The sequence below is a fragment of the Enoplosus armatus genome, chromosome 17 (assembly GCF_043641665.1).
Source record: "Enoplosus armatus isolate fEnoArm2 chromosome 17, fEnoArm2.hap1, whole genome shotgun sequence".
In the NCBI taxonomy this organism is placed as follows: domain Eukaryota; kingdom Metazoa; phylum Chordata; class Actinopteri; order Centrarchiformes; family Enoplosidae; genus Enoplosus; species Enoplosus armatus.
Window position 1 is genome coordinate 5219859 of NC_092196.1, and position 15332 is coordinate 5235190.

Consider the following 15332-nt stretch of genomic DNA (forward strand, 5'->3'; position numbering starts at 1 on the left):
TTATATTGATTGATTATCTCTCTGTACAGCATTTTTTAATATCAGTGGCGGAGTCAAATCGCCTATGAGGAATTCACAGGAAACAAAGCAGCATGTAATCCAGCGTTTATAATTTCATCTCATTGATATCAGTCTGTTTACTGTTCACTCTCCTGCAGCCGCATCAGAGCTGGATTAAGCTACTGCTAATGCAAATCAAATGTTTTTTCGACTGTTGCTAGTTCATATTAAAAGCTTTCAACCAGCAAACACGAGGTGACTTTTATTGTAAAGCAGTCACAGGAAAAGCAGTGTATTTGTCAAACTGAACAGGACTCTTGAGGATAACAACTTTAAAATTGCAAAAACAAAAAGCAAACACGGGTACGTTCTAGGATTGAGTTTATTTGTTGTTGATCTTAATTAGTTTATTTTCTGTTACGTAAAGTGGGTCTGTGAAACAGCTCATGTCATTTTGTCACAAATACTATCAATCAGAGCTACACCAATATTAGCGTATGCTATCGGTCTCATTGTATCATAGTATTGCAAATACTATCGGCCCATATATCACTGTCGGATTTTTTTAGGCTCCCAAATATCAATAGCAGTATTGGCCTATCCAGTGCAGGTCAGGCTATAATATCACTATTTATGTGAAAAATTATGATTAATGTTCAAGGATGTGAAAATGATTAATTCGATCTCGATGTGACATTTTCATCATGACAGAAGAAACGGGGCAAAATATGGAAAAGAGGCAAAGAGACGTGTGGAAATCTGGAAGTTTTCTCCTCTCTGCTTGGCTGTTTCCTCCTTTCCTTTCTCTCCTCCAGCCTCCCTTCCTTCTCATCCGAATACATTAATATCTGAAAGTGTTGGCTCAGACCAAAAATACTCATGGACTAAACAAAGTGCAGAGTGACTTCAGGGTCTGGGATCTTCAAATAAACCCTGCCTGGGTGTCATGGGGACCAGGAAGTGGAATTAACTGCTATATTAGCTGACCTTCATCTTGTTGTTTGTCCCAACCTGCCTGGCTGGGCCCCGGGCTGGCCCGTAACCACGGTCTCCAGGCCCAACAATGCGGGCATTTCCCTCTGCGAAAAAACACAGGCCTCAGGGGTTTACTGAGCAAACAAGATGAGCCCTGCCAAACACTCCTCGCTCCCACATCCCACAATCACTTTTTCTATCGCCATTTTTCCCTCTTTGCTCTTGCCCATCCATAGAGCTCTGAGAAGCCACCAGACAGTTCTGGGTCGAGTGCGAGGCAGAAATGTAGGAAAACAGAGCGCTGACCTATGCTGAGATTTAGTGTTAGGAAAACCGGTCAAGTTGACAGCGTAAACCTGTAACTCTCCGGGTGTCTCGCTTTAGTTTCGGAGCGTAAATGTAAAACTTTTTCTCTCATAACAACAACAATCTAACAATTTCTATTTGCGTATGTACCAATTTATATTTGTTGTTATTTTATATTTGTGCAACATCAGGAAATTGTGATCAGTGTTCATAGTCTGGTGAGCGACCTAATTGTTTTTTTTAAAGGGATCAAGATATCCCAAAAGTTCAAAATTCGGGGAAATATGCTTATTTGCTTTCTTGCTGAGACTTAGATAGAAGATTGATGCCACATGTCATGTTTGTCCTTTAAATATAGGGCTACAGGCAGCAGCCAGTTAGCTTAGCATAAAGAGGGAAACCGTAAGCCTGGGTCTGTCTAAAGGTAAAAAAAATCCACCTACCAGCACCTCTAAAGTTCAATAATTACCACATTATATTTCATTTGTTTAATCCGTACAAAACTTTTGTGGTTTTACAAGGGGTTATGTGACTTTTTCTTGGCCATGCAGAGTAACTTCTTGGACCCCCCACTGGTTGCCTGGCAACTGCTCAGATTAGTCGCTTTTACACTTTTTTTTTGTATGGATTGAACAAACAATTTATATCTTTGTAAATGAGAATTAAAGGTGCTGGTATGTGGCTTTTGTTACCTTTGGACAGAGCCAGGCTAGCTGTTTCCCCCTGTTTCCAGTCTTTGCGCTAAGCTAAGCTAAGCAGCTGCTGGCTGTAGCTTCATATTGACACGATCAACCTTGTCATGGAACTCTCAGAAAGACATAAGCATTTCTGCCAAAATGTTCTTTTGCTTGAACAATAAATCATGTTCAGTGAAAATGTCTTCATGTGCTGTGACTATACGACCAGAAACTGTTTCATTTTAACGCTGTATGTTTAAAAGGTTTGGGTCTGCTTTCGCCATTAGTCAGTATGTTGTTCCATCCGACAGAACCTGACATAAAAGCAAAGTGGTCCTGCGTTGCTAGTAAATCAGGCTCCTCGCTTGCTCGGATTAATACAGGAAGACATCAAACGCTCAGGAAACAGAACCGTTGTATAATAATACGAGAGGAGAGCTACAGGAGAAAACTTCTATTTCACTGCAAGGCCATGACTTTTCTGTATTTCCTGCGAGGAACAAAAACCCACTGCATCAATTGGTCTCACAGGAATAAAAAAACAAAACTAGATAGTAAAATATAATATTTCTGAGGTTTGAGGGTTATAGCCCAAATCCTTCCTCACAGGGTATTAAAGACTGGACGCAGAATGTCAGAAATATGACAAATATCAGTGCTCAGGATCAAAGGGTGGAGGAGGAAATAGCACCTCCTGTTTAGATACAAGGTCCGATGGTGCTATTTGCCCAACTGTGTGTGTGTGTGTGTGTCACAGAGGGTGGTTGGATTCAATCTTGTCGCGGCATCAAAGTGGGGCGGCCATCAAAAGCCCAGCATCAGCGCAGGGATCAAACACATCTCAGTCGCAGCAATCATCCACAGGGTCACAGGGAGAGGACCCGGGGTCAGACCGCCAGCCAGGAGGAAATCTATTCACACATACCTGCACATAACAGCGATCAAACACACACACACACACACACACACACAGGTTCACCTTCAGGATGGTGACCTTGGGCTTCGGGCTGTATTATTATGAGGATTATTATTTGAATATTTCGGGGGATATTTTCAAAGAATGATCAACAGAGTTCTGCAAAAGTGTTAAAATGTCTCAGGGTTTGTCTGCACAAACATGACGCACGGTGTAGAACAACTGAGCTTGTTGGAAATGCAGCGTACACCAGGCAGTGGGGCTGGATGACGTGTATCTATCCATATCCTGAAATAACTTTTCCTCAAAGAACAGTTAAAGATTTTAGATTTCTAGCCTGGTTCTGATTACAGTAGACGCCATTGGTTGTTGTTGGCTGCTATTCTCAGATTTAAATTGTGACCTGATGATGGTGCTAGATGGAAAGTTAAGGGGTTACCGGAGGGATTACAATTTCACCCTGAGAGGATCATGAATGCGTGTACCAAATTTCATGGTGATCCATCCGATAGTTGTTGAGATATTGACATTGCCATCCATAAACACACACCGCTAGCGTGGCTAAAAATTCACCTACTGCTGAGCTACTTTAAAGTAAAGTGGTGTGGTGGTTTTCTTACCATCTGTTCAGTTATTCTCTCAGTCACAACACTTTGCTGTCATCAGGTGGACTGCACTGTGCACAGCATTAAATGTACAACAAGGGATCTTTCAACATAAGTATAAAACAAATTCCTCTGGGCCCATCTGAGGGAACGCACTGTGATCCCCGCTGCGAGTGACTGACCAGAGGCATAGAGCGGCCAGCCCTTGGCATTACACCCCGTCCTCTGCGGCCAGGAAAGGAAAACAGCTCAGTGCTCTTGACTTCGCATTCTCTGCTCATCCAACCGCGTTTAAGATTCCTGAGTGATGTGTGCTGTCTGCTCCCATCTGGACAACAGCTCCTTTTTCCATGATGAAAGAACGAGAGGACAGAATGTGGCAGACCTGCATGGGAAATACACCAGGACCGTGACATACTACAGCAACTGGGAAGTCATGTCTAATGCAAGACTGGGCGGCCGCACAGGCTGGTACATGCACACACACGAGATAACCAGCCATGCCTGTAAATCAACAGGTCCCAAATTTGTTTTGCTTTGGAAAACAAGCCTTCCACTTTCAGACCAATTTAACAGCTAATCTGTGCTCATGCGGTTGAGGGAAACATTGATACACCGAGTACCCCTAATGACACGGACCCATTAGCAGAGTGTGTCAGCGCATCTCAATACATGTCCATCTCACAGGGGGAGGCGTTAATCTTTTAGCACCGTAATAAGCAGCGTCTAGACGCATGTGTCCTGCACATTACCCGCAATTAATGAATTAATTCTCTGTAAATAATAAGGATTATGTAATTGAAGCGATCCAATGATGCAGATGTATTTTTAAATCTGTCCACCTCTGGAGTTTAAAAGGGAATTATTCCTCTCCTAAAGACACTGATTTTCATCAAACATGCATTGAACTAACTTCTCTCACAGAGGATGAAGTTGTCAGGAGCGGAGATTTGATTGGCCGCCCATGGTGTCCCTCTACCGGGTGACTCTCTTGTCGGATTACAAAGTGACACACAACAGCCACAAAGAGACACACGACGACTCTTAATGTAACACACACGTTTTTACTCATTTTCCAAATGTGCCCCCCCTACTTTAAAACTGCGCTCCAGTTTGATCCCCCCCCCTCATTGAAAAGTGTCTAAACCGGCCCCTGGAAGTTGTATAGTTTACAATGCCGACAATGGATCTGGATTGAGTCACATTTTATTTCCTGTTCTTGTTCCCTGACTCATCCTCACCTCTGTCTTTGTTATTAAGCAATCATTACAGAGGCCTTGCTGACCTCCTCCTCCACTAATGCTTGTTTTTCCTTCATGCTTAGCGCCAACCTTTTCTCCGTCAGGCGCAGAGGAATCTGGCTCTCACGAACCCTCTTCGACGCTGAGAGGATGTGTGCGACCCGTCTCTGCTTTGATCCGCACAGAACTCGAGGATGTTATACACAAGCGAGGAAGAGGGTGGCGTCGCATTATCTGTGCTCTCTGGACTGCGCCAGTCTTCCGGTTTGGACTGGACGGGACAGCAAGGGGACTCGTGACAGACACATTCAGTTTCACATGGAGTGTATCAGGATGAGAAACTTTCATTGGCCGGCCTGTCACGATATCTTGTTTTTTAAACCTTATTATTAATCTTTTATTGTGTCTGTAGGCATTCGAGTTATTGAGTGTTGCTCCTTTTGTTTGAAATTTACAAGGTGGCTATTAAAACTTATTTCTCATAAGCCTGGGTCTAATCTATGCTTCATATCCCCATCAGCGTGTCAGATCTTTTGTTGATGTTACATTAGATTCAACAGATGAGCTAATGACGTGTCCAGACTTTCACATCCACAGGAACAATCTTTCGGGGGGGGGGGGGGATTACCGGTGCGACAGCTGAAACACATTGAAAGATGGTAATCATTAACCACTTTGAATAAGACTTCAGATCGGAGAGGTCAAGACTGCATCGGTAACACGGTGAACCGCAGGCACCAGAGTCTGTACGTGACTTTTACTGGGGCAGGCAGATCATATGGAATAGATAGATGTGAGCCCCGAATCCCTTTTATTAGACTATTTCACCTTGCGTGCTGCATCGACGAGAGGGAGAATGGAAACAGTCTACATGTAGACTCAACAAACTAAAGGTGTGTGTGTGTGTGTGTGTGTGTGTGTAATAGAGAGCGTTCCTGACTGTACAAAACCAAATGAACATGGTATGTGTATCTGTATACTCTGATCTGACGTCCAGCATGCGTGTGAAGCTTGACTGGGCTCCCCCCTCTCTTCTCTCCAGGGGAGGTGTTGTGAAAAACTCGATGGACGTCTCTCTTCCCAGCATCTGGCTCTTAGAAGTGTCTGTGAACACATGGGCCCATTAGTTCCACCTCCGGGTGGACTCCCGCCCGAACCACACTGATGTGATCTCACAGGGGCCCGGGCCAGCCCTCCCTGGGGACCCATAACCACCCAGGCACCAGAACAAATAGCTCAGCGCTTACGCATGCGTCTTTATGGCAGGTGATTCCTCGCCCTGTTTCCAGAGAGTGCAGGAACTTCAAAGACTCACACTCAGACCGTTGTTCTCACCCTTGGCTTCCTCATCTCTAACCTGCCACGTAGTTGGATTCTTGGCTGCGAGTGAGGCATACACAGGGTGAGGTCACCGAGGTGGGTGTCTAGGTGTGCTTTGATGCTAGAAAAAGGAATTGAGTATTTAAAGTGTGTTCATATATACTGTAGGAAATAAAGGAAGTTACTGTGCTACTGTCCTGCACATAACTCCCCGTAAAACCACAACAGCAAGAAGGCGGATAACCACATTTCACAAAGTATTCCTTTAAGAACAGCTGACTGTTGGCTTAGCCCAACCTCCCTAGGTCATTCTCACACAGCACATAGATTAGATAGCAGTTTATAATGATAACGATGGCAGATTTACCACTCGGAATTCTCATTTCTCAAATCTCATTTCTAGTCCTTTCCTTGCTAACTTTAGCTCGTAGATTTCATCAGCTGTAGTACGAAAGTGACATGTTCCAGGCAATAAGTCAGCACCCTCAGGTGATGGTGAGGGCCATGTTTTCATTTTTAACATTACAAAAGAAAAGGCTTTCAGGATGAGGACTAACTGATGTGTTAGGAAAATATAACGCTATGTTGGGCAACGTTGGCTGGGGTTGCTGGAGGGTAAACGTCCCCAAAGCGCAAAGAACAGAATTGAGCCGGTGATGCCGCGCAAAACTCAGATATAAACATATAACTGCCACGCAGCGGAGAAATACTGCACAGTCTGGAACGGGGCATTTTCAAACGTAACTTGCAAGCTCACAAAATGATGTAGTTACTTAATGAGATACTCCTTGGCTTAGTAGTAGTTACTACTGCAGGTACTAAAACCCACCACCCTCTAAACTCTTTGAATTGAACTGAACTATGAACTGAATTCAGAGTGTCGCTCCTACTACAGCCCCATGTACACCTCTTCAACATGTGGAGAAATTGAAGGCTCGACAGGCCTGTTGTGCCTGGTTACGGTTGCTAAGGGTTCAATTGGATAATCGCCGTTCGGAGCGGTTTAGCAAACTGTCTTGAGAAGCTAAAAAGATTGATTAGTTCAGGATATATTTTTCTTTCCTGTCCATCATATTTGATTTCGTTTGACTTTAGCTCACGGCGAAGTCATGTGGACGGCCCATGCAAGTGCTGAGAGATGGGCCAGTAGGAGTCAGAGAGGAGGAAATGGATGGCAGAGGGAGAGATGCGTGAGGAGTGGAGGTTATCCACCAGCTGAGGAAACACGGCGGCTGGCATGTTCAAGCTTTTTGTGGTGAAAATCAGCTCTGGGGCCAATGAAAATGTTTGTGTAGAAAAGTTTAAAACGTCCACACAGGAAATAAGAAGACTACTCTTCATTAACAGGAAACATGCATCCTCTTACACACACACACACACACACACACACACACACACACACACACATCACACAGGCGCAGCAAAGGACAAATTCTTCCTGACACCGTGGGTAGGACTCAGCTGTGAATGTGCTGCACTTCCACCATAGGAATTAAATGTCACAAAGGCAGAGTTGGCTGTTGAAATCTTTACACATTGCAGTGCACTGATTGAAGAGCCAGACACTAATACAATCATCATGTAAGCCTCCGCTGCTTTCTTTTTATCGCGGTATGATTTCTGAGTCCTACTGTGCATCACTGTGGCCTTTAGTTGATGACTAGTTTCATTTCATTCCAGGACATAATGAAATCCATTTGAATACATGAAACTTGCTTGATATGCATTGCCCATTGCAGTGAACGTTTAGTCAGATTTCTTCTTTTGTCAAACTGTCAACACACGCTATGAAGAAAATGTTTCACAGTGCACATAAATATGGAAAAAGTTTTCTTTTTGGGGGGTGGGGGCAGATTACTATATGCCTTATGATTCCCCACACATATTTTAGTGGAAATCTCCAACAAAAAACAAATATATCCTTCATTGTTATTTACACCCGTTATTAAGATTAAGAGTCTATCGCCATGCGAGCAGCTCTGTGAGCTAAATGCTAACATCAGCAGGCTAAATGCTCACACTGAAGATGACATGCTGATGTTTAGCCCGTACAGTTTTAACATGTTTGCCATCTTAGCAAGTTAGCATGCTAACATTCAATTTTGTTAATTAGCACTGAACACAAAGAACAGTTAAGTACCAATGAGTATGTAAACATTTACATTTTGACCTGATGGTGGCGCTAGATGAAAAGTTAAGGGATCACCTATGAAATTACAATTCATCCGGAGTGCAACATGAATGTCTGCACCAAATTTCATGGAAATCCATCAAATAGTTGTCAAGACATTTCACTCAAAGCTACAAATGTGAACCTCATGGTGGTGCTTGAGGAAAAGTCAGGGGATCATTAGGATTCATCCTCTGGGGAACATGAATCATCTGTGTACAAAATGTGGTGCCAATACAATTTGTAGATGTTGAGATATTTCAGTCTGGACTTAGTGATGGACTGGCTGACCAACACTGCGATCATAGAGCCGCTAGCACGGCTAAACTTACTCTTTGAAACTTCTTGGCCTGAAGATTACAAATCATTCAATTCTTACACTGCTTCACTCCAAGTCTCTCTCAATTCAACCCGCGACTAGCTGCCATCTTTGCCAGTGGAGAGAAAGGCATGTCATTTTATCTGTTGGGGTAATAAACATGTCAGATCCAAATTTCCTGAGGCATGAATGGCGGCATTACTGCTAAAAGAATTACAGAAACATGTCACAGAGAAGCATGAAGTTTGTATATGCCCCCTTTTTTTTAAAAACTTTTTTTTAATCAACATTAAAGCCTTGTAAGGCCTGAACTGGCCACCAAACAAGGGAAAATGTGTCTCGGGGTAGAAACCACAAGAGATTCAGGTCTGTTGAACCTTCACATATAATGGAGGTGAAACAAACAGAAACTGTGGACCTGGAGATGACATCACCAGCCAAAGCTCTGCTGCCAGACGCTCAATGTAGGGAATATCTTTTTTCCAACACTTGGCAAGGGAAACATGTACACTCCAATCCCCTTTTATTGCTGTTTACCTCTTTGCCAAGCTTTGTTGAAAGCACATAGTTTCACAAGATGAATGTGAAACTGAAAAAAAAGACCCTACAGCTCAGCTTCTACCACCACCCAGCCCTCCCTCAGGTTTCAGCTCTGCATATTATCCGTGCGCTTCTAGTTGTCCTGAACCCAAGTCTTTTAGTGTTGATTCTTCCCACCTATAAAGGATTCCTGCAGGGACGTGCGCCCAGCTTTTAGTGTTGTATCTCATTAAGCAGCCAGAGAGGTGCAGCCGCATCACAACAGATAGCTCAGGTGGTCTGACCCGCAACAGAACAGCACTCAGCCACCCCACACTTTTTCTAAATATGTACACAAGTGCACAGGAGAGCGCCAGTGAGCCCAGAGGAGCGCTCGCTGCTACACCCGCGGCTCGTAAATCCACCATCGGACAGGCAGCCTGAGCCGGAACGTTTAGACACCGTGGGCCAGGTGATTTATGGATCGATGTAACCTCTGGAGTTTAAAAATAACAAGAGCAAATCTCGCCTGGGATGGAATACCTCTGCTCTGCACTGATACTGTAAAACCACTTTAAAGACATTTCATCCACTCAACCGAAAAGCGTGAGGTAGAAAAATTGTATGAGTTATGTGATAGAGAGGGTTATATATTATAAAAGACCCCCAGCCCTTATATTTTAATAAAACCCTGAAATGGAGCCGGCGTAATGCAGGGAGCTTATAGCTTCTTTTAGCAGCTGAAAACAGAGGGAGTTTAATGAGAAGTCGTTAACGGAAATATTATTGGAGCATACTGTTAACAGCCTCACGGCTCAGGCCAAAACCATTTCCTTCTGTCCTTCTTTGTACATGCCGTTTAGATCGAACATCACTCACTCCCTACAAGAACCCCCCCCCCCCACCCTCCAACGACCTCCGCCAGCTCCCACCAGCTCCCCGCTACACAAACCAGCACCTGCAGGACAGAGGGGGGTGCCAGTAACTCACACTGTGGCAGATCCCAGCTCAGGCCTTTCTGGGTGAGGGCCTTCCTGCACGTCGAGGATTTACTCTGATGACAGAAGCCGCCACTTCCTAACTGGGCCTCACGTTTAATGGAGTGCAAAGTTCCCTTTAATATTTCTACAGGTGTCAGGCACAAGGTTACTGTGGCGCATGGGGTCTTCTTTTAATGGAAAGCTTTGTAATAATTTCCATAAAAGCTCCTTTTTAAGCGGACAGGAGATATAAAATATAGAGCGGAAAGGAAGACAAAAGGGAGGACTTTTTGAAGATGGTGTAAAACCAAGGGCAAACTATTTGGCTTCATTTATAGAATTTTCTGCAGGTTTGTTTAAAGAATTTGTACTCGGCTGTTCATCATCTAATTTAGAGCTTTATCTGCTGTTTTACTCATATTCTTAGGGCTGCCAAAACACGATCCTGTTTATGTTACGTTAAATGTTAGTTATATGGTGTGTGGCGAAGATACCCTCCTCATCACTCCACAAGACAACATCATTTGTCTTCATTTGCCCCCAAAAATCCTGTACCCTCTGATACCACAGACAGCAAATTCAACTTAATAATGAGGGGATGCGGACAGATTGCCGTTCCTCTGCTAACACTTATTTCTGCGGCTCACACTGTGGTAGGTGTTGTTATGTTTAAAGGCACCGAGGAACAATCTAGCGCTGCCTCCCCGACCACATACAGCTGTCATCATCCCCATTCACGAGGCCTAGATGAGCAGGAAAACACTAATCATGTCATCACTGTTCTGCATAGGAGCAAGAGCCCTATTTTGCGAGATAGCAGCTTGTAATTACGCTGTCCTCCGGGGCCGCGGCATTGTGGTGGGCCTGGCCAACGCCAAGAAAAGTAGCGGAGGAGCCGATTAACTTGGACTTACATCTGGCATTCTTGCGCAATGCCTCGCTGCACCTAGCTGCTGGTGCGCCCCGGACGATCGTCCCTAATGATGTTCATTAATGACAAGTTTATGTTCCTGAAATACCTCTAGGACCTCTGCAAACACACAGCATAAACACACAAATTGAAACGTACATTTTTATGTCTGCAGTTTGCTTGTACGTATCCCAGCACACAAAACAAAGACACAGGCACACATACTGTAGCACTTCAGTATGGGCGGAAAATATTTGATTGTCAGCCATCGCTGGATGCTGACTCATAAAAGCATGTTAACAAAACAAAGAGGCTACTGCCGTGCTAGGGGCTCTATGAGGCGCGCTAACATGCTGATGTTAACAGTGCTAACACAGAGATGTTTAGCTATAATGCTTACCATGTTCACCATCTTAGTTTAGCATGTTAGCATGACAACATTTAGTGTTAATTAGCACTAAATGTACAACTGAAGGGATGCCACTAGTTTTTCAGGTTTTTGGTCATAAACCAATTTCGACCTGATGACGGCGCTACAGAAGAAAAGTCAAGAGATCGCAAAGCGATTACAGCGTTTCTAAATGAGGAACATGAATGTCTGGACAAAATTTCATGGCAACCCGTCCAATAGTTCACTCAGATCTCCAGAAGACAGATCTGCCTCTCCATTCACCCCTGAGATAAAACCACCATAGACTTACCCTTAGGTTTAACATATTGCCAGTCTAACATTTAGAAGTGCACATACCAGACAATAACCCGGCTATCACTAGGGCCACCTAGTCTTATTGTTTTTGGACAGACATGTGGACTATTTACTGCCTGGTTTGGTCTCAGTCTTCAACAGAAGACTCGCTCTGCCTCTGCTGTAACTCAGTCTCAACCAACTTTAGACTTGGTGAGATTTACTTGGACTTGCTTCAGGTGGACTTCCTCACTGCACAGGCACACACATTCGCAAGGACACCTCCAGCAAATGGGTGGCATGGAAATGGAGCCACCACCCTTCCATACTGGGAATGTCTCGCAAGGATATCCTGGTACAAGCTGGCACTCCCGGTCAGCATATTTATACTCTTGTGTGTGATTTGTATACATTTTAAAATATATATCACATTTCTAAATATCACATGCACCAAGCAAGTTGCTGTGCATGTGTTTCAACATCTGTAGTTTTGACAAACTTGAATATATAGAGAGTAGGAGTATGAAGCATGTAATAATAACAAAACCATCTCTGAGAACACACTGTAGACGCAATCACAGTTATGGATCACAGTGTTTTACGTGCATGGATTTCACTGCATAAACACCTCTGTGTTTTGTCAGTGATGGCTGGTGAATGTTCATCTAAGAGCGGAGCTCAGCCAATGACCTGAAATGAGGAAAACCTTATTTTGTGGCTTTGCAAAAACATAGCTGTTCGCTGCTCCTACATCATGTGAAATTCTTTGTAAACAGAGGTGATACAAGTGCATACCAGTTTTCAGCACACACAGTGTCTGCTTTATGTCCTGCCACAATAACATCAAATACCTTCATCCAATAGGGGAAAAAATCCAAAGAATAACAAATCTGAAAAGAAAAACCTCCACAAGCCACCTGCTTTTTGCACAACCTGTTTGTTGAGTTCAGAAGTGTGTTAAAAAAAGCAACAGCTCAGTATATTTTCCAGTAAGAAAACCTATGATAGACGTTTAATTGTTTAATTCAACAACCAGTTTTGCCCGGGGGGGTATCTATGTAATCCTTCACCTAGGACCTAGCAGCGTAGAGATGGTGTGAAGATTAAAAGCTTATCCAATTAGCCTTATGCTAAGACCGGCTGAGCCAATCAGGCACATCTAAAGGCCACGGCCACACTGAAGTGCTGCCGGGCCGCCACAGATCAGTGGAGCCACAGAAAAAAAAAGTGAGAGGCCTGAACACTGGAATAATGGGGTGTCGTCTGTTTTTCACAAACCAATATTCAATTAACGCCCTCGTCCTCAAATCGGTTTTGAACTCAAGTATTAGAGAGTGGAAAGCTTAGATAATTCAAGCGTGAATAATATTATTAATGCTTGGAGAGACCCCACACCGTGTCTTCAAAAAAAAAGGAGAAAAAAGATCCAATAGGAGCAGGTTAAGCTTTACTGTTTGGATTGAATCACTGCAACGTCTACACAAATATTTTTGGATTTACGTAGAATTTCAGCTTTTATTGAAACTCAACTTCACAAACAACATATTAAACTAAGAGTGTTCGTGCACTCGTATTTTCACTCAAGCATTATTATAAAGGTGGATGAAACTTGGTGGTCAATAAAACATCCCACAGTTCAAGACAAACCACTGTGTTGGACGGACTTTGACGCCAACAGCACAAATTACAACAATTTGCCTGATGTCATTCATAATTAGAGGTTCAGCTGACCCGATGACTCGGGGCCACCCCTGTGGTTTTCACTCATGGATCCTACACTTAGCTCCCAGTAACATTTCCAAGAGGAGTTTCCATGGGCAGTAATGTTGTGCCATCATTCTCTTCTAAATACTGCCCTCTGCAGCGCAGAAGTGGTATGGATCCATGGGTGGGAACAATAAGTCTACTTTTGAATTCAAGCGCATAAAGGGAGACAGTGTTTTTTTGGTCATGCTTCCTACTCAAAGATTAATGTTGCATACAGGGGGCTTTAAAGGCATTTTGAATCGCAGTTTTGTGCCTTTCATGTTTGGCATAATTCACCCTGCTAAGATGCAACCCTGGAGGTCAGCCGCAGAGTGTAACTGAAGACTCTTTCAGCAAAGGTGCCACAGGTCATTTATGTCTAAGAGAGAATTATGACTATTTTTTCATCATTTGTCTTCATTGAAAGGCACGGGTACATAGTCATGAATGTGTCTCCACCCACACAGCTGGGTGGTCTGCCAAGCTGAATGTGACCCCGATAAAGACCTTTGTGCCGCGCAGCTCTGAACAGCGCCTGCTCTAGCATGAACCTCACTTTTGTTGAAGTGTCAAGGGGAACTGATTCACGACACATGATGCAAAACACAAAGGATTAAATAGAGGGCCACTGTTTGCCACTGAAATGTATCACAGCTGACTTTTATCATATCAAATGAAATGTTCAAATCTTTTTGTACTGGAATGAAGATGGACATATTCTTTGTCTTTCGTGCCATCAGTTTAAATTCATGTCATACAGTGAAAACCCAAATGTGTCAGATTTAAAAACACAACCATGCAAGCCATGTCATGTGGGTCGCAAATGTCATCAATCTTGAACTAGGTGACTTTTTAAACAAAAAAATAGTGAATGATATGATACACAAAAGTGTTTTTGCTTCGATAGTACACCAGAAAACTGTGACTGACAATGCATTAATGTCTAAATCTTTTCGACACTGTGGTACTTTCCTACCCAGACTAACCCACATCACTTCTGAATCTAAAATCTCAACTCACCTCATCTTGTCAACTATTATATGGAGTCTTAAAGGCCAGTTCAAAATGGAGGGGAATCCGACAAACCATCCTGCAAACAGAAGTATGAAATAAATCATTTACATAGGCATTCCTTTATTTTTTACTTATGTATGTATACATTTATGAGTCACAATCAATCAAAACTGTTCAGAAAGTCGGCCTATCTGTACTTTATTTAGTTTGATTTAGATAAATACATGCTTGCCCTACAGGCACATGCATATTCAAAGCACTGAACATTTTGCACACTTGAAGGTAAATTTCCATTGAATGCCTTCATACAACAATCTTATATTTTAGACAGAATTCTACGTACATCTCAAAATACAGTATATTGACAGAATCTCCCATTTTATTTACTGTTGCATGGACCCTACTGTATATCCCAGCATGCATTGAGGGAGAGTGGAGTACTGTACACCTTGGACAGGTCGACAGTTTATCACAGCTAAATACACAGACGGACACATTCACTGTAAGTATGAAATGTATTCTTCCCTCATGAGAAAATAGATCTCAGCTGCTTCAGAGTTTAACTCTTATCAGCTAACTAACTAACAGTTTGTCCCGAGACGTTTCTAACGTTTAATTGTCACAGTAAAGCCATGATGTGCCTTTTGTTTATTAGCATGATGATAACACATGAGATGCTCTGCTGGAGCTAGCATGTTCACTGTAACCGAAGCAGCTCAATATAACGTTCATTTAGACAATTCATTTTATTACTTACACTCGTGCTTTTCCAACTGCGACATGCCAACATGTCCTCCGTGAAGAAGGCTTATTGTACTAAATGGCAAAGAGGTTTTAGTCAAATATAACCTACTCTTAATGGCAACATAGTTTCCCTGTGTGACAGGTGACAAATTAGCCTATATAGCCTAAACTAGTAGCATGAGGCTGTTGTCCTTTTAATTCAGTG